The sequence below is a fragment of the Malus domestica genome, chromosome 16 (genome assembly GCF_042453785.1).
Source record: "Malus domestica chromosome 16, GDT2T_hap1".
NCBI lineage: Eukaryota > Viridiplantae > Streptophyta > Magnoliopsida > Rosales > Rosaceae > Malus > Malus domestica.
The window spans coordinates 31,652,531-31,674,018 of NC_091676.1; the positions used below are offsets into that span (position 1 = coordinate 31,652,531).

Below are 21,488 nucleotides of genomic sequence, written 5' to 3' on the forward strand. Positions count from 1 at the left end.
ATAATTGTATTTCGTTTTTATTGTTTTTGTATGTACATTTTCTGGTTCTACTGCAGTTACATGTACTATGACTATAAGTCTGTTAAGATCCCTAAAAGATTGTGTTTGTAGTGGCAGTAAGGGTGAGTACCGTTAGGTACAGTCTATCTCATCACCCAAATTGAAACCTTAACTAAATATTGCACCCAATCTAGTTCAGTTCAAAGATCGAAAAATCTACAATAACAACAACAACAACCAAAAAAAACATAAAAAAATAACCTAAACCAAGCGAACCAAACCGGCTCAGTTTTTTGGTTCGGTTCAATTGGTTTTTGGTTTTAGTAGCCTCGATCTTGAGCTATCTTCTGTTTCACAACTTCGCTGTTTCTTGACGCTACTGAACCATTGTCCTCAGCAAAATATGGTGGGTATAGAGGTGGAGGTGGGTACATGTGTTGGAAGTATGGTTATAAAGCCACTCATTTGATGTAAATAACTTTTGAAATACTTATGTGTTAAACTCTTATTTAGTTTAATGAAAGGGCAATGTTTATTGTTAATCATTAATTGATGTATTATGTGTTTACTGAATAATAGAATCCAAGGAATGTAATCAACCTAAGAGACAAGTGATATAAGAATGTTAGATCAAAGAGACCTATCTCTTATATTTTAAGGAAAATTTTGGTTATTCTAAGTTCATTTGAGTAACAAAAATATTACATTTAACAATTAAATAGCGGAAGCTAAAGCATATGCACTCAAAATAAAACTTTACCCATGAAATTTAAAGCCTAGTAGTGTGGTGAACCAAAAACCCAACTCAAATTCACAAAGAGAAAGAGTTAATATTTTGTATACCTTTGTAGATTCCTCTTTGTATAAGCAAGGGGTAATCACTCAAAGAGAGGGCCTTCATTCCTTGCTTCTTTACTTCATGGGTTTCTTGGAGTTGGATGGATGAATGGATTCTCCAAGTTCCCAAGAGAGGGAACCTTTAACATCTCCACACCAAGGAAGGATTTGAAGAAGAGGTGAGTGACTAAGGGAGAGATGGATACTAGTATCCTCCCCCTTAGGGTCGGCCTCCTAGAGAGAAAGAGGGAGTGTATTTTTCCTTCTTTCCTCATAGAAAACCTAATGAGGTTTGTGTTATAATCCCCTTTATATAACTACCCACATTTGAGTGGCGTAAGTGAAACCAAACCAAACTTTCTTTTATGGCCGGCCATGCTGAGTCATTAGGCTTTTGTGCCTTTTGTGTTTAAGTTGTCATACAAAAGTTAATGATTCCAATTCTGGGCGACAAAACTTTAAATTCTTAACTTGTAGGAATATTGACACACCGCAACCCAAATAACACAAGTTACGAGGTTGTGATGTACTAGCCGACACTAAATTGACTATATGATCCCGTCGGGAGATGATGTCACAAGCCAAATCAATGTCGAAGCCATAGTAAGATATTTATGATGTGCAAGAATTTGAACCAAAAGATGTTCATTGAAAATAATAAATCCAAAGCTGCTTCATAAGTACTTATCATCCTCCCCACTTGGGGACACAAATTATCTCGGGTTTAACCCCGTTATTAATCACATCAGATCAAGCAACCAGAAGTTTCACACAACAATAAACACAAAGTGTGGTGCTATGCATAATCAAAAGTACGATCATGCATACATTATTACAACTAAGATAAAACTACAGTAAATGAGCCATCACTCATAGTCCAAAGGATGGAAGCCTTATTACCACGCCCACTTGTCCCCACAGGTGTTCTCTTTAGTCTCGTTATGTCCTGAAGGAGTCGATAAAACAAAACGTGAGTGGATTAGTTTTATCATAGTTATAAAATCATCATTAAACATAATAACTCCTGTTTTGAACACATATATAGCGAAAACTATATAATATAATAGTACCATAATAGAAAAGCCTCGTTCATCAATATCAACGAAAAACCATCAAGTTAAGTTCAGAAATCATACCTTCCATCAATCAATCATGCTAGCATCCACTAACATAAGTATAACAAGCATGAAATATACTAGAAATAACTAGTTAGTCTCTATACCAGTAATAATCATCAACCCTAGTGTCCACTAGGACAAATAAAACCTGCAAACAAATCTACGACCAAAGATTGCTATACAACTCATCGCATGATGACAATGTGGTGAAAATAGATCATGAATGATCTAAAGATATTATCAATATCATCACAAGTCTCATCTGAGACTAACACAACAACATGCATCCACATGTTAAGCATTAAAGCATATACATAAATATGTACCGTAAAAAAAATTGGTTTTTTTAAGGAGTCCACGCACAGGTAAGCAGAGTGTTACTCGCAATTAGACTCATTGGCTATATCCTTCCTATCCCCAATCAATCATGTGAATATCAATATAAGCTAAGATAAGCTTAAATCATCATTTTCATGGAACACACTCTAATTCAACCATTTAGGTTTCGAATTTGCACAAATGGACAGCACCACGTGAATTAGAACACCGAAAAACCTAGGGTTAGGTCTTGGGTTTGTCACATGCCACTGCACGCACCGCTGCAGTGGTGTCACGCACCGGAAAACACGTGGGTCAGAGGCGGCCTGCGAACACATCGCCGTACTCGCCGTCGCCGATGCCACGCACTAGTGCAGTGTGGATTTAAACAGAGATAACGAAATATACCTTCTCCGTTAGTATATTCCGTTAGAGTTAACAGAATCTCAATTCCTATCATTAAAACTAACGGTGATCATCGTGGGCGGCCGTCTACCGTCATTGGAGAGTCACCGGAAACTACAAAATTGCACCGAGAGATTGCAGAGGTTGGTTTCAGTCCCAAATTTCACACATTTCACTTCTCAACTCACAGAAAACATCAATTAGAGGCTTAGGGACTTACATTGAATGAGTTTAAGCGGAATGGGGTTCGAATCCACCTCAGATTCAACGGATTTCCCTCGAAAACCCTCGCCGGATTCTGGAAATGGCAATCAGTGTGTATGCATGTCAAACTCAGCCAATTCGAACCAAAAATAACATGCATAAAGGTATCTAAGGGGTGGTTTGGGAGTGAGGTGCTTAAAAAAAAAAAGCACCCATGAAAAAAAGCTGTGAGGGTTTTAGGTGTTTGGTAAACTGAAAAAAAAGGGCTTATTTTAGAAGCTGCTGTGAAAATAAGCTGAAATAAAAGAAAAAAACTGAAGCTGCTATTTGCAGCTTTGGAAAACTGGCTTTTTTTCAAAGCACACGGAGCTACAGTGCTCCTTTAATAAAAAGACCCACTATCAGACTGCTTTTTTTTTCCAAAAGCACTTTTACAAAAAAGTTTACCAAACACTCTGCTGCTTTATTTCACAGCCGCTTATTCTCACAGCACAGCCGCTTATTCTCACAGCAGCTTTTTTTCAAAGCACAACAATACCAAACTAGCCCTAAATACCTGGGATTGATTGGAGGTGTTCCCAAGATCTATAAATCACAAACTCGCCGGAGTTTGCACGGGAAAGATGATTGGAATCTGGGAAATTGCACTGAGAAGCATGCAGAGGTTTAGAACCACAAGAATGGATATAACTTTATCAATTGCAGTTCTTAAACAAGAAGGAACTAATATAAGAGCACTGCAAAAACCTAATCAACCTCAAACTTGATGGCAATCTCGCCAGAGTTTGAAGCTGAGCTTAGGCATGCCGGTGCAGAGTGACATAGGGTCAAAAACACATGAACTTGAGTTCAAACTCGAAGAAATATTCAGTTCCAACATAGCTAAAAGCCTATAAAGCAATAACTATGAAGGAATTTCACCTGAGATTGAGGGCTAGAGCTTGAAGCTCACGACTTCCATGGTAGGTCATTGTCTAGTGCTCTGATGGCATATGCCAGGGTATAGGCTAGTTCCTTGAGTCACAAGGATTCCAAATATCAAGTTTTTGAGTTCGATTTGTGAGAGGGTTGAGAGGAGAGCAAGGTAAAGCTCTCGGCCTAGAGAGAGTTCGAGACTTAGAGAGAGAATGTGAGATATGATTTCAGCTGAGGGAGAAAAGAGAGGGACGGAGAGTAATGCAATCCCACTCAAACCCATTAAGCAAAATTGCAAAATTGCCCATCACTGATTGTAAAAATTACAATTAAGCCCTCAAGGTCTCGATTCGTAAATCAACTTCGACGTAAAACTTATGTATGAAAATAAAGATTATGAAACTTAAGAAAGTACTAGGATATTATTCTCTAGTTGAGGCTTAATAATTAATCAAGACACCCACTCAGGGTTAAAATAGTCATTTTTCACGTCTCGAGTTATAATACAATATTTTAAGGTATGGGTTGTAACAAAATATAGAGTTGGACTTCTCTTTGAAAGTACGTAAACTTATATTAAATGAGAGGAAAGTGAAAAGGAAAAAAATATGAAGTTAATAAGAAGCTTTGAATTTCTCTCGGAATTTCTTGATTAAATTCATTCAACTACAATGGTTATGTCTTCCTCAAAAGGATCTTCTCACTCCATTCTTAAGTCATCAACTGAAGGGAGATGAGTGTCTTCGTTATTAGGATCATCATCCAATAGAGATGGTTCAAAGAGCTTCAAATTCTCGACATTAATGACCGAGTACATATGCATGTATAGTGGTAGATTGAGCCGGAGGATATTATCACCAATTTGTTTAATGATTTTGAATGGTCCATAGCAGATAGGCTTGAGTTTCTTTCCTTCTCCTTGTAGCTGGTTTTTACTAGGCCTGGCAAACGGGTCGTGTCAGTCGTGTTCGTGTCGTTTTCGTGTAACACCTGTTATCTTAACGGGTCGTGTCGTGTCACACCCGTTATCTTAACGGGTCCTTAACAGGTCGTGTCACTTTACCCAACGGGTAAAGTGACCCGACCCATTATGACCCGTTATGACCCGTTAAGAAAAATATATTTTTTTTTCTTAAATTTGCACATACCACACATTGCCACATAAATATTACTTCAAAACATTAAAACACATTTGTCGTTTAAGTACTGCATCTACACTCGAAAATAAGAGCCTAATAAAAAAATAATACATACACTACTAATCTATTACAAATTTTTAATGTGCAAGGATATGCAAAATGAAACAGTTTTTGTTTTCAAGGTTGTGAAATCTTTCTCAAAAGTTTAAACCTCAATTTACAAAATCCTCGATTTACATCGATCATCATGAAATTGCATTGGAACTTTGGCTTGATCTATTGCCTTCAAGAGTTATGTTGATGATGTTTTCAGTAAGGTTTTCCACGTCATAACTATCTTCTGCATAAACTAAGCATAGAAAAACCAAACATTAAAAATCATTCAAATTATGAGAAGTTTACCAAAATAATTATGAAAAAAAATAAAACAATAGTACTATACCATACTTTTATTAAGTATAAACATAAGATTTTGTGGTATCCACTAGTGTAAATATTTTAAATTAAAGATCGAATTCAATCATTGTATTCATATAAGGTCAAGGAGTGTAGTTGTAAAAAATCATCAAAATCGGAGTTAAATTAACCGTTAAATCGTGATTTTTCGTTTATAACCGTCGAAAAGTTTTGTCCCGTTACGTGCTCTCTGAATGTTTGTTTTTTGCAATTTTTGGTGTATGCGATCTCGAAATATATACAAACATATTTGACGGTTGGATCATTGAAACTAGTTTCGTAGAATGAGTATCCCATCAAAACAATATATTCACTAATACTTAAGAGTTTATTCATACTTTTATTAAGTATAACATAAGATTTTGTGGTTTCCACTAGTGTAAATATTTTAAATTGAAGATCGAATTCAATCATTGTATTCATATAGGGTCAGGGAGTGTAGTTGTAAAAAATCATCAAAATCGGAGTTAAAATGACCGTTAAATCGTGATTTTTCGTTTATAACCGTCGAAAAGTTTTGTCCCGTTACTTGATCTCTGAATGTTTTTTTTTTTGCAATTTTTGGCGTATGCAATCTCGAAGTATATATAAACATGTTTGACGGTTGGATCATTGAAACTAGTTTCGTAAAATGAGTATCTCATCAAAACAATAGATTCACTAATACTTAATAGTTTATTCATACTTTTATTAAGTATAATATAAGATTTTGTGGTATCCACTAGTGTAAATATTTTAAATTGAAGATCGAATTCAATCATTGTATTCATATAGGGTCAAGGAGTGTGGTTGTAACAAAACATCAAAATCGGAGTTAAAATGACCGTTAAATCGTGATTTTTCGTTTATAACCGTCGAAAAGTTTTGTCCCGTTACTTGATCTCTGAATGTTTGGTTTTTGTAATTTTTGACGTATGCGATCTTGAAGTATATACAAACATGTTTGACGGTTGGATCTTTGAAACTAGTTTCGTAGAATGAGTATCCCATCAAAACAATAGATTCACTAATACTTAATAGTTTATTCATACTTTTATTAAGTATAATATAAGATTTTGTGGTTTCCACTAGTGTAAATATTTTAAATTGAAGATCGAATTCAATCATTGTATTCATATAAGGTCAAGGAGTGTAGCTGCAAAAAATCATCAAAATCAGAGTTAAAATGACCGTTAAATCGTGGTTTTTCTTTTTATAACCGTCGAAAAGTTTTGTCCCGTTAATTGATCTCTGAATGTTTGTTTTTTGTACTTTTTGACGTATGCGATCTCGAAGTATATACAAACATGTTTGACGGTTGGATCTTTGAAACTAGTTTCGTAGAATGAGTATCCCATCAAAACAATAGATTCACTAATACTTAAGAGTTTATTCATACTTTTATTAAGTATAACATAAGATTTTGTGGTATCCACTAGTGTAAATATTTTAAATTGAAGATCGAATTGAATCATTGTATTCATATAAGGTCAAGGAGTGTAGTTGTAAAAAATCATCAAAATCGAAGTTAAAATGACCGTTAAATCATGATTTTTCGTTTATAACCGTCGAAATGTTTTGTCCCGTTACTTGATCTCTGAATGTTTGTTTTTTGCAATTTTTGGCGTATGCAATCTCGAAGTATATATAAACATGTTTGACGGTTGGATCATTGAAACTAGTTTCGTAGAATGAGTATCCCATCAAAACAATAGATTCACTAATACTTAATAGTTTATTCATACTTTTATTAAGTATAATATAAGATTTTGTGGTATCCACTAGTGTAAATATTTTAAATTGAAGATCGAATTCAATCATTGTATTCATATAAGGTCAAGGAGTGTAGCTGCAAAAAATCATCAAAATCAGAGTTAAAATGACCGTTAAATCGTGATTTTTCTTTTTATAACCGTCGAAAAGTTTTGTCCCGTTAATTAATCTCTGAATGTTTGTTTTTTGTAATTTTTTACGTATGCGATCTCGAAGTATATACAAACATGTTTGACGGTTGGATCTTTGAAACTAGTTTCGTAGAATGAGTATCCCATCAAAACAATAGATTCACTAATACTTAATAGTTTATTCATACTTTTATTAAGTATAACATAAGATTTTGTGGTTTCCACTAGTGTAAATATTTTAAATTGAAGATCGAATTCAATCATTGTATTCATATAAGGTCAAGGAGTGTAGCTGCAAAAAATCATCAAAATCAGAGTTAAAATGACCGTTAAATCGTGGTTTTTCTTTTTATAAAAGTCGAAAAGTTTTGTCCCGTTAATTGATCTCTGAATGTTTGTTTTTTGTACTTTTTGACGTGTGCGATCTCAAAGTATATACAAACATGTTTGACGGTTGGATCTTTGAAACTAGTTTTGTAGAATGAGTATCCCATCAAAACAATAGATTCACTAATACTTAAGAGTTTATTCATACTTTTATTAAGTATAACATAAGATTAGTGTAAATATTTTAAATTGAAGATCGAATTCAATCATTGTATTCATATAGGGTCAAGGAGTGTGGTTGTAAAAAATCATCAAAATCGGAGTTAAAATGACCGTTAAATCGTGATTTTTCGTTTATAACCGTCGAAAAGTTTTGTCCCGTTACTTGATCTCTGAATGTTTGTTTTTTGTAATTTTTGGCGTATGCGATCTCGAAGTATATACAAACATGTTTGACGGTTGGATCGTTGAAATCAGTTTCGTATAATTCGTATCCCATGAAGTTCAATGGTGTGTGTGTATATATATATTTATTTATTAAGTAGATTTAAATCTATTTATTTTGTATGTATAATTATTATAGTTTTTAGGGGTATAAAATTTAATATATATATATATATATAATTATTATAGTTAATATTTTGGGTATAATTATTATAGTATATATAATTATTATAATTATTATAGTTAATTTAATATATATATATATAATTATTATAGTTTTTAGGGGTATTAAATTGTTAAATTAATATATATATAATTTATATAGTATTTTTTAGGGTTATAAATTATTAAATTAATATTTTGCTTATCGTGTATCGTGTTACCCACGTGTATACCCGAACAAACCCGTTATCTTAACAGGTGCTTATCGGGTTACCTGATAACGACCCGTTTCGTTATCGTGTCGACCCGAACACCTGTTAATTTCGTGTCGTGTCGTGTCGTGTCAGGTTATCGGGTCGTGTCAGGAATTGCCAGGCCTAGTTTTTACCAAGGTTTAACTATACTAGGTCACCTTCACCTAGTATAGTTACCCGCACCTAGGTGCTTATACTACTGACAAACTCGAACCTTTTTCCAAAGAACGTGTTTTGTAGGTTATAGTTTCCAATACATAGGATACTAGTTCCCTTATCCCAAGGCCAATCAGATTTTTATATCTATCTATGTCATCTTCGACGAATCCAATTTTCCACTTGTCATCTTCAACCCACGCCGCGGCCTTTCTGCCTATATTACATGCCCCACCAGCTGCCACGCAACCCACATTTTCCCAAGCCGAGTCTTCCTCATCCCATCCAATGAAAACTCGCTCGCATACAGGCCATTCTAAGCCCAAACAATTCACTGACTGTACTGTTTGCTATCCCTTTCCACATGCTCTCCTTGCCTCTGTTTTGGACCCTATTGAGCCCACGTACTTCACTCAAACATCTCGTCTCCCGGAATGCGTTCCGCTAAGACAGAGGAATTCAATACTTTACTTTAAAATGGTACGTGGTTCCTTGTTTCCTCTCATCTTTCTCAAAATTTGGTTCGTTACAAATGGGTTTTTTGTATCAAGCGTAATGAAGATGGTTTTATTGAGCGGTATAAGGCTTGTTTGGTTGCAAAAGGTTTTGATCAATAGCATAGGTTCGACTATGATGAGACTTTTAGTCCAGTTGTCAAACCTGCTACTATTCGCCTTGTCCTTAGTTAAGCTGTCACCTATGGCTGGTCAATTCGTCATTTAGATGTCAAAAATGCATTATAGCTACCTATAAGAGGATGTATTTATGGTTAAACCGCCGGGGTTTGTTGATCTTCAGTGCCCTCATCATGTTTGTAAGTTACAAAAGGTGTTTTATGGTCTCAAACAAGCTCCTCAAGCATGGTTTTAGCACTTCAGCAATTTTATCCTTCACCAGGGCTTCGTACAGAGTATTACCACTCCCTTCTTATTTACTTTTCATCGTGGTATGACTCATCTCATCTTATTACTTTACATGGATGACATTATTTTAACTGGGAATGATTATGTGGCTCTTCGATGTTTTATGGATCTTTTGGGACATGAATTTGAGATTAAAGATCTTGGTCATCTTCACTGTTTTTTTGGGTATTGAGGTTCGTCTTAAGACATTTAGTCTTTACTTGTCTCAAACTAAGTACGCTCTTAACTTACTAAAACAGACATATATAATTGGTTGTAAACCGTCTAGCATGCCTATTGCTTATCATGCTCGGCTATCCAATCAAGACGACACACTGCTGTCCGGATCCCATTGAATTCCAGCATCTGTTGAGTTCCCTACAGTGGCTCACCTTGACTCGTCCGAACATTGCATATGTCGTCAATCATATTTCTCAGTTCATGTCCCGCCCTCATCTGGTCCTCCATTACTTTGTGGCTATTTGGATGCGGATTGGGCTGGTTGTCTGTAATACCTTGAATATTTTAGAAATGATGTGAATATTCATTTTATTATTTATGTCGAGGAAAAAAAAAAAAAAGATCAATATATGGTTATGAAATTCGAATGGGGAAAATGTGAAATTCCGCTTCCGGATTTTATTATTATTTATGTCGTATAATTTTTCGTTAAGTGGAAAATAACAAAAAAGCCCCTAGTGGGCTAAATGAGACTCTTTGTAGACGTACTTGATATTTTCATAATTTTTCAGATTTCTTTGCATATCTGGATAATATGTGTCGATATGAGTGCGTAGGTGCAAACGGATCTTAATTCTAAGTTAGAACGGAGAAGTTACAAGCCTCGGAAGTAGGAGACATTTTAGACACGTGGACTTACTATTAGTAGTGAGTCTATAATTAGTCAAAAAAAAAATTTAGGAGGTTTCCTGTAAGACCCCGAAATTTTTAAGGTAATTAGAAAGTGTTGTTATAAATTTTGGAGTGTTTTTGAATTTTACGAGTTATAGTTCATTTTAAATGGGTGATAATTTTACTTGAGTTCAAATATTATTATGAGCTCGTAAGCACTCAAGTTGGTGAGTATTGTTGACTAGAGTTAATGACGTGGGTGATGTTAAGAGAAGGTGTAATGCTACATTTGGGATGTGGCGTTCACCCTAAGCACTTTAGGTGCTGACTATGTTAACCTATCAATGGACGTGTGATCTATATTAGCCATGCAATTGACAGCCACCTTGAGAACACTTGAGATGCACTTACCTTGCCACATGTTTTAAGTGCCACGTGCTAGACTCTCTCCACAAAGAAAGAAACAAAGTGGGGAATTAGAGCACGTAAGGTGCTAACCTATAAATTGGTTATCTTTTCAACCTTTTCCCTATCTTTCATTAGACTATGCTAGAAGTGCCTAATAAGCACCCTAGTTGTTGACTACGGGCAGCTATAACTTGGACGTGGCTTCAATTGGCCTTGGGTGGCTGCCCCGTATCATTTTTCTCCTTATTTGGTTGACACCTTGCATGCCACCATTGTCCAGCCGCCAAACTAACCAATTAGAGGTTATTGTTGGCAGCTTCACTCTCGTATAAATAAGAGCTTTCCTGCTCCATTGTTTTTGGAAATGACGAAGCATGCAGCATGTGAGCTCTTGTAGGAGAGAGAGATGGAGATAGCATGCATGTTAAGCCTTTGTTGAGAGAAATTATGAGAGTTTGACATGCAAGTGCATGCAAACATGTTCTGAACTTATGCTATATACATAGGTTTAGTTCTTATACATTATATATATGTATAGAGGGAGATTAGAAAGAAAAGAGAGTGAAAGAAATACATAGAGTTAGGAGTGATCAAGGAGCTTGCTCAAGTACGTGGAGCTTAGCTATTGCGGTAGTAACGTGGATTTTTGTTTTAGCTTTGGAATCAAGGTATTGGTGAGGAATATTGCTTGCTTAGCTTGGAGACTAGGTAGGGGGATCCTCACTTACCCTAGTTATGGAATTTTGTTAATGTACGTATATGTAAATATACGAATGCCTGTGAAAGTTGCATATATTTTGTTGTGATAGAACCATGAGGAAAAATGGTTTGTTTTATATCATGATATGCATGTTGTTTTATGCTACAAATTAATTGATGACTTGAGAGTGAAAGGGGCATAGCGACCGCCTTGGGTTTCGATCCCCTAAACCTCCGGAGGGGCTACTACAAAGGGATTAGTACCGCTACCTTTCTAGGAGAGGTACTTAGATATCTAAGGGTAGAGCATTAAAGGACACTTTCGCTACACCTTACCATAAGTATATTCGTTCGGAGTTGGTCCAGGTAAGGGGGTAGTTGGTCATTGGACGGGTCATCAGGCACGTAGCGATTTATAGGGATCCATGTTTTCTTTTTAAAAGGAAATTGTGTGAGCATACAATCTATTTTTGAAACTAAAGTTTTTGTTGTGCATCAAACATTTTTCTATAGTATATATAGTGTTGTATATTATTTTCAAACCTAGCTAGGGTGGATTCCCTGAGAGGGAGTGATGAACGTTTGTGATGCTCACCCCTACTTTATTATAGGATCGGTGCACCTACAAATAGACGATCTGGACTAAGGTCGGGACAAGCGTTGTTTGTTACTTGTCAACTTCTTAATCGCTCATTGACCTTCCACAAGTTTTTGTTTGTACATATGCTTGATTCCCTCTGTCTTGAAGGAATATTTTGTAACTAAACTTAGCACTTTGTACTCTCCAAATCGTGCCTAAGAGTTGGTTAGTATATTTACTTATTTTAAACTCTTTGGTTTTGTTGTAAGTTGTAAACTTCGTCTTTGATGTAAAAAATTTATCCAAATTACGTTGCCTTGTATTCATCATTTTGCCAAAATGATTTCCGCTTCCGTACTGCTTAAAAATAAATTATTTTACTTCCCTTTAAATAGCCTTATGTCCTATTGGGAATGTAGTACTACAATGTTGGAATTTAACACTATAGTATTGCGTTACTAATAGAGCGTGGCACTGTTACGTGCCCGTTTTTGGGGCATGACATTTCCACTTCGGGAAACCTGGTTCATAAGCCCAAAAACCTAGAAAATCAACCAAAACGAACCCCCGCGACCCATGAACTTCTGACGACTACTCCGGCCAACTCCGGTGGAGTTTTTTTACGCCACCACCACCATCTTGAAGCTCTCACTCCCCTCTACAAAACCTACCCAAGAGCCATCTTGATTGACCACCGTACGTGGTGGTGCAAGGCCACAAAAAACCAACGAAAATCAACAGTTCTTCGGGCCACCCTTTTCATTTTTCCGGCGAATCGGCAAATCGATGGCCGAGGCCACCACTTAGGTTTTGTAGCCCATCATCCTAGGAGTAAATCCCGACCAGCTTTGACCTCGTTGGACCACCGTAGGCGACGAATTGATGCCGGGAAGCATTAGTGATTGATAGGAGCATATTTATGCAACTTAGTTAGCTTGTTTCCTGGTATTTACTTAGTTTAATTCTAGTTATTTTAGTACTTTAAGCTACTTTCGTATGTTTGTAGGTTCAAATAACAAAGTTAGCAACAAAGTGCTATTTGGAGCATTTTTGGGCCAAGATTGGATAGTGCAAGCATGGAGCCAGATGGATGGACGAATTTGAAGTCAAAAGAAGCTAGAAACACTCACCCACTACACCCATTACATCCACTCATTACCACAACCCACTACACCCATTACATCCACTCATTACCAAACACTCATCCACTACACCCATTATATCCACTCATTACCACCACCCACTACACCCATTGCATTCACTCATTACAACATTCACCCACTACACCCATTACATCCACTCATTACCACAACCCACTACACCCATTACATCCACTCATTACCAAACACTCATCCACTACACCCATTACATCCACTCATTACCAAACACTCACCCACTACACCCATTACATCCACTCATTACCAAACATTCACCCACTACATCCATTACATCCACTCATTACCACAACATACACCACTACCACCTTAATTAGATGGTGGTCCTCTCCCTAGCCTATAAATACATCCACCCTTCACCATAACAAGGGGGGGGAGGAGAAAAAGATCCATAAAAAAACACTACATTCACATCTCACAATTCCATACACTTACACTTTCATTCCTTGGCCGAGAGAACACAATCCACCCATCCACCCTTCACCATAACTCACCTATATCCATCCACCACCATAATTTACCACTCATCCATCAAACCACACCTTGTGCCGCAACAAAGAGAAGAATGAGGACCCTTGGACGTGCTTGCCATTCAAGTTGGATTGTTGGAGTGTTTTTAGGTGTTTTCATTCTTTTGTTTTCAATGTCTAAATTTGTTTATCTTTGCTTTGTGAGTATGAGGAACTAAACCCCCCTTAGCTAGGGGGAATTCGAAACCATGTTCATGCTTGCAATATGATTTGATTACCTTCATTTGTGATTTCATAAGTTGTGAATTCAATTTGTTTAACTGCTTGATTGATAACTTATTCGTGTATGTTTATTAAGAGTGCACACTTAGTTTGCATGCATGAATATGATGCTAGAGTATAAGGGAGTTTCACCTAATAGTTACAAACTTATATTCACAAGTAGCGGAGGTCGCTTATAAACGATCGTGTTAAATAAATTCTTGGCAGGAGTTTCATGCTCATCATAGTAACGAATGCCTCGTCAATACTTATAGTTTTCATAATGCTTAATGATCTTTGATTGTATCTTTATTGTGTTGTTCACGTAAAGAACTTTAGAAGAATGCTTGAATTGTTGTATGCGTTTTCCCATCCAATTTGTTGATGCACAAAATCAGCGAGGACTTTGGTACAACAGAAAGTGTCAAGTTTGTAACATTCGCTTGGTTGCTTCGATCACTAGTGAAGATAAGTACGTAAATGAATAGGGACAGGGAAGCAAACACAAGATGTACGTGGTTCACCCAGATCGGCTACGTCCACGGAGTAGAGAAGTTCTCATTAATTGTGAAGGGTTTACACAAATACATAAGTTCAAGCTCTCATTTTGTGAGTTCTAGTGAATAGTTTAGTACAAAATGACATTAGAGATTATTGTGGGAGAATGATCCCTATTTATAGAAGAGAGTTTCTAGTTTTGTTCTAACATTGACACGTGTCGTGTTGTGATTGGCTTCTGATGTTGACACGTGTCGAGCTGTGATTGGCTTCTGATGTCGACACGTGTCGCATTGTGATTGGCCTCCTGGTTGAAGGGAAGCTCTTCTGGGTCCTTGACGGTATAACGTTGACCGGTGCTCAGTAGTTTCGGGATTGGTCAAGTATGGTACAAACAGTGCTCCCCTAAGTTCCCGAGTGAGGGAAACTCCTCGGTTGGGGACTTGCAAGATCCAAGCCATTGAGTAATCACGAAACTTCTAAGTACTGAAGTGTGGTATCATTTTCACGTGCCTTATCTGTCTCATATGTAGATGTGGCATCTTCTCTGGAAGTACTTTTCCTCCATCCATGGGTGGTATCTTTAACCAATGAAGATGCACAAGGTAATGTATCAATTTCACTTGAAGCTTACTTGTAGTTTCGGGCTTGGTCAAGTGCGATACAAACCCTATAGTAGGAGTCCCCCAAGTCGCCGAGCTAGGAGATCTGCCGAAAGAGGTGACAGACAAGGTAAGCAGTCAAACTTCCAAGCAAGCAACCCAGGATCGGAGGTTCGACTTCGGCTTCCGGTTGATTGTTCTCCTTCTCCTTGTCTCTCATTCAGCTGCCAGGATAAGGAGAAGCAAATGGAGAAGAGATGATATGAGATACTTTTGCTTTTGAAGAAGTAACTTTCCACAGGCTTATTCTTGAACTGTGCTGAAGGGTTTTCTGGTTCCCTTCAGAGTATAAGGCCGACTCAAGAATTTGAGGGTCAAAACAAGTCCATCAAATCTAGAGTACGTTCGACCTTGATGATATGGGTTTGCTGTTGACGGAATAATGAATGTGGTATGGAAAGGTGTCGTGCTGTAGTGATCTGTTTCAGCTCACCGTTGAACCTTCTGCTTCAATCTTTTGCATCGCAGAAGTAGTGTGCAACCTTTGCATTTAAATGGTCATTCAGAACATTCCTTCATAGTGACTCATCCACGCTTGGCAGCTTCAGTGTAAAGAGCCAATATTTGATCAACTGTCATGAGGTATGTGCCGGTGGAATTCATGACCTTGACAGCAGTTGAGGATGAGTTCTCGAGAGCAATGCTAAGTAAGCAACCAGGCAAAGGTCTTAGGCAGTCAGTTCCAGATTGGAGGTTTGATTTCAGGTTCCGACTGACTACTCTCTTTCTCTTTGTCCTGCAGGTGTGGACAAGGACGAAGACAAGGACAGGGAGAAAGCATGATATGGGATACTCTTGCTTTCGACCCTGATAAGATGAGATACTCTTATTCTTGGTGTGGCTTATTTGCTGAGGTATTATCGGGGGGAAATAAAGCTGAGTATTTCGAGAGGTTATATTGAGGGTGCATTCTCGAATGCGAGAAAGGGTTGAGCATTTTTGCGGGTTTGCCTGTCCGTTGAGGAGGGAGGTTGATGTATATAGGGATTTCCCAATAACAAGTAGTAATGCTATTCCTTTACCCTTCTTGGTCACAGCAATGTAGTGGGAGCTGCCAGCTTCACGTGTTTTAACTTTGTCAGAGCACTTTGAAAAAGTGGTATGTGGTATCTGGAAAGCTGATGTTGCGTGTGAAGATTACAGACAAGCTTTATCTAAGGAAATCTGGCTCTCGAAGTTCTGAGAGCTGTGCCTCTTCGGTTTTCGAACAAGCAATCCCGTCAGGGATCTGGCTCTCGAGATTCAGAAAGTGGTGCCGCTTCGGTTTTTGAGAAAGTAATTATGTTGAGAGTCTTTTCTCAAATGTGAGTAAAGGTTGGACGTTCTTGCTAGCCTGTCTTGCCACAGAACACGGAGGTCGACACACATAGGGACTTTCCAGTTGTCAAGCAGTGGTGCTGTTCCTTTACCCTTGTGGGTAATAGTAGGGTAGCTGGAACTTCGAAATTCTCGTGCCTAAACTTTGTCAGAGATCTTTAGCAAAGTTATATGTGGTACCCGAGGAGTTGATGGTGCATGTGGAGAGTGGTGATTGAACAGTAAGATTCACGTGCTTTCTACTTCACCAGAAATCTTCGACAGATTGCCCGTAATTTCCGCAAAGCTGAGTGTGCATGTGACTAGGTGCTGACGAGGCTGAAAAAAGCAGGCGCTTCTTTGATTTCTGAGATCGACCCTCGTGGTCTCTGAGCAGCTCAGCTTTCGAGAAAGCAAACGCCTCTTCGATTTTTGAAGTTCCGTCAAGTGCATATTTTTATAAAGGTTGGCATTAAGTTCCACAGCACACTTGAATCTCCACCATCAGTAGAAGCTCCCTTTTTGCACTTCTAAGATCTTGATTTGTCTGACCTCTTCCCTCTTCAACACCTTTGAAAATTTCTGGCCCCTCCGACCGTCGTTTTGACTTGAACCTTGGAGAAGAGACAGCCACGCCTTCTCCAGACAACATCTGGCGCCCATCCTTCATATTCCCTACTGGTCCTCTTACCGTTGGGGATTCTGTGATGAAGAATGATATGACCACTGCGGTGGTGGCCAGGAACCTTCTCACTCCCAAAGATAACAGACTACTTTCCAAACGGTTTGATGAGTTGGTTGTTAAGGATTCTCTGGCTCTTAGTGTTCAGTGTGCAGGTTCTGTGTCTAATATGGCCCAACGCCTATTTGCTAGAACCCGCCAAGTTGAATCATTGGCTGCTGAAGTGATGAGTCTCAAACAGGAAATTAGAGGGCTTAAGCATGAGAATAAACAGTTGCACCGGCTCGCACATGACTATGCTACAAACATGAAGAGGAAGCTTGACCAGATGAAGGAATCTGATGGTCAGGTTTTACTTGATCATCAGCGGTTTGTGGGATTGTTCCAAAGACATTTATTGCCGTCATCTTCTGGGGCTGTACCGCGTAATGAAGCTCCAAATGATCAACCTCCGATGCCTCCTCCTTCTGGGGTTCTCTCCAGTACTGAGGCTCCGGATAACCACCCTCCGGTGCTTTCTCTTTCTGGGGCTCTACCGACTGTTGAGACTTCCCCTGAGCAACCTTTGTGAAGGCTCCCTCTTGTTTGTTTATTTTGATTCATGTATATGTACATATTTGTAACTTATCGGAAATATCAATAAACAAGATTTGCTTCATTTCAACGTATTGTGTTAAATACACCAAGGCCTTCTTCACTAAGTTCTTTGAATTTTTCCTTTTGTTGAAGCTTGTATGTTGAAACTTTGTGAGTGAAGCATGTAGGTTGAGGTAGTGCTCCCTTAATTTCCCGAGTGAGGAAAACTTCTCGTTTGGAGACTTGAAAAATCCAAGTCACTAAGTGGTCGTGAGACTTCCGAGTATCAAGGTGCAATAGCATATGGTAGGAGTCCCCCAAGTCTCTGGTCGAGGGAGTTGACGAATGAGGCATTTCCTTTCTAAGTGGTAGCCCAAAACTCCTTCTTCATATATATTTGTTATGAAAGTTGTTAGGCCCAAAGAAGAGGAGGCCTAGGCAATTTTTTTTTTTTTGATTTTTATTTATTTATTTATTTTTTTTTATTTTTTTTTTATTTTTTTTTTAATTTTCAAATTTCCGGATTTTTGAATTTTCGAATTTCCGAAAAAATAAAAAATAAAAATAATATATATATATATATATATATATATATTTAAAAGCTTTGTAGGTGAAGCTTTGAGGTTGAAGCTTTGAGGTGAAGCTTTGAGGTTGAAGCTTTGTTGGGCATCATGAATTGATTTTGCTTCACACTATCTTAATGAAGAGTGTGTGAAGCTTTTATATGTTTTGGTGTTGAAATTTTGTATTGTAGGTGAAGCTTGAGGGTTGAAGCTTGATAGGTGAAGCTTTGGTGTTGAAGCTTTATAGGTGAAGCTTTGGTGTTGAAGGGTTGAAGTTTTATAGGTGAAGCTTTTGGTGTTAAAGCTTTATAGGTGAAGCTTTGGGGTTGAAGCTTTATAGGTGAAGCTTTTGTTGGCACCATAAATTAATTTTGCTTCACACTATCTTGGTGAAGATAGTGCAAAGCTTTTGAGATTGATATTTGTCCTCCATTGATGAAGCTTTTGTTGGCACCATAAATTGATCTTGCTTCACACTATCTTGATGAAGATAGTGCGAAGCTTTTGAGATTGATATTTGTCCTCCATTGATGAAGCTTTTGTTGGCACCATAAATTGATTGTGCTTCACACTATCTTGATGAAGATAGTGCAAAGCTTTTGAGGATTGTAGTTGTGTTCCATTGATGAAGCTTTGTTGAATTTCCCAATTTCCAATTTCCTCTTTTTTTTTTTTTTTTTTTTTTTGGGAAAACTAGAAATTTGAAAATGTGGGAGAGACAACTTATACAAATTTTTCTTCCATACTGTTAAGCGAGAGATTGTGATGCAAGCCACATCTTGTAGTAGTCGAAGGTTTGGATGAACCATATAAATTGAATTTGCTTCGAACAGTCTTGATCAAGAGCGTGTGAAGCTTTCTATGAGTTGTAGTGTTTGCATTGTTACAGAGGAGAAATGTCTGAAGCAGATGCAAGAGGGTTGAAGAGCTTGATCTTCATATACCATGCACTGAAGCCATTGTTGGCTTGCAATAAGACTTTGTTGGTGACTATAGCTCTTGTTAGGCATAAGTGCTCCCCTAGTTGAGTTGTAAAGCTTGATGGTTTTTGATTATTTGTGAATGCTAGGAGTTCACATGTACAAGTTGTACCACTCGTCTTCTGGTTAGTGGAATAAATGGTGGGTTGCTTTCATCACTTGGTTGGTGGTACGAATGTGAATTCCTTAATCACCTTTCATCACATTTCATCACCTGGTTGGTGACATGAAGGAGAGTACGCGTTGTACATTTCATCACCTGGTTGGTGGCATGAAGGAAAGTACGCGTTGTACATTTCATCACCTGGTTGGTGGCATGAAGATGAGTTCCTTCTTCACCTGATTGGTGATAAGGGTGGCAAGTTTCCAAATAATATTAGAGTACGGGTTGTACATTTCATCACCTAGTTGGTGGTACGAAGGTGAGTTCCTTCATCACCTAGTTGGTGAGAATAAGGGCAAGGTGTCGAGGCACATTGTGGCAAATGTCGAATGACACAAAGTGTGTTGAACCCTTTCGAAGCACAGTTGGCTTATGTATGGATGTGTTGGAATGTATGATGTTTATGCGTGAATGTGTTGGAATGTATGATGTTTATGTATGAATGTATTGGAATGTATGATGTTTATGTATGAATGTGTTGGAATGTATGATGTTTATGTATGAATGTGTTGGAATGTATGATGTAGATCCTTTGTATAGTCTTGTTGACACATACTTAGATTGTGTTTTGTATTGGAAACATTTGCGTTGAAGCTTCAACACTTGAGTGTTTCATTGCTCAGAATGTAAAAGAGTTTAGGGCCAAGTTGGCTAAATCACCTCTTTATTGAATTCATACCAAATGGTCTTTGTTACATAAGATGTCGAACGGCTGTAGCTTAACACTTGTACAATGTGAGTCTATTTGTAATAGTACTTCAAGTGGTCAGCATTCCATGGATGGCCAAGGGTCTTGCCGTCGGAGTTTCTGAGCTTGTAGGAGCCAAGGCGGCTGATGCCGACGACCTCGAACGGTCCGTCCCAGTTAGGACTGAGTGTTCCTTCACTCGGGACCCTATCACAGAGTAATCTTTTCTTTAGTACCCAGTCTCCCACTTTGAAAGAGTGAGGTTTGACCCTTGAGTCGTAGTAGTTGGAAATGCGCTGCTTGTAGGCGACATTCCTCAGGTGAGCCTGATTTCTGTGTTCCTCGACTAGATCCAGGTTGAGGGTGAGTTGTTTGTCGTTCTCACTCTGCATGTAATTCTGGATTCGGTATGTTGCTTGCTCAAGCTCAACCGGGACAACTGCTTCTGTACCAAAAGCAAGTGAGAATGGAGTTTCTCCTGTGGAAGTCCGATATGAAGTGCGGTATGACCAAAGAACTTGGGGTACGAATTCTGGCCAACAACTTTTAGCTTTGTCCAAGCTAGTTTTCAGAGTGCGCTTGATTATTTTGTTAACGGCCTCGACTTGTCCATTAGACTGGGGATGGGTTGGAGAGGCAAAACATAAGTTGATGTTGAACTTAGAGCAGAACATCTTGAACTTCTTGTTGTCGAACTGCCGCCTATTGTCCGTGACTATCGCATTGGGAATGCCGAATCTACAGAGTATGTTCTTCCATATGAAGTCTTCTATTTTTCCCTCAGTAATGGTTGCCAAGGGTTCTACTTCAGCCCACTTTGTGAAGTAGTCAACTGCAACGATTGCATAGCGGACCTTGCCCTTCCCTGCAGGCATTGGGCCGATCAAATCAAGTCCCCATTGGGCGAAGGGCCAAGGGCTGATCATAGAAGTGAGCGGCTCGGGAGAGGAGTGAGGGATAGTTGCGTAGCATTGACACTTATCACATGAGTGAGATATTCTGATGGCATCTTGGTGGAGTGTTGGCCAATAGTATCCTTGGCGAAAAGTCTTATGTGCTAGGGATCGAGACCCAGCATGATCTCCGCAGACTCTTTCATGTATTTCCCGAAGGACAATTTCCGCCTCCGCAGGTGTAAGGCATCTTAGGTAGGGCAGGGTAAAACCGCGCTTGTAGAGTTGGTCATTAATGATCAGGTAGAGAGCAGACTTGTATCGAATCTGCTTAGCTTGGACTTTGTCATTTGGGAGGGTGCCATGGGCAAAGAATTTATAAATTGGGGTGATCCAACTATCTCCTTGTTGTAAATTGCACACTTTCGCGACCATGATGCTTGGTGTTGCCAACAATTCGACATGAATTTTTCTCCCAATCTTGTCTTCCACTGCCGAGGCGAGGCGGGCCAAAGCGTCTGC

General features: G+C 38.3%; 1 long non-coding RNA gene across 1 annotated transcript; it reads right to left on the reverse strand.

Moving 5' to 3' along the window:
- Positions 1-1,465: 1,465 nt before the first annotated feature.
- On the reverse strand, positions 1,466-4,030 carry LOC108169755 (uncharacterized). The gene is made up of 2 exons (XR_001786089.3): positions 3,804-4,030; positions 1,466-1,783 (listed from the first exon to the last, which is right to left on the reverse strand). It is a non-coding gene; the product is annotated as an uncharacterized lncRNA (long non-coding RNA).
- Positions 4,031-21,488: the final 17,458 nt, after the last annotated feature.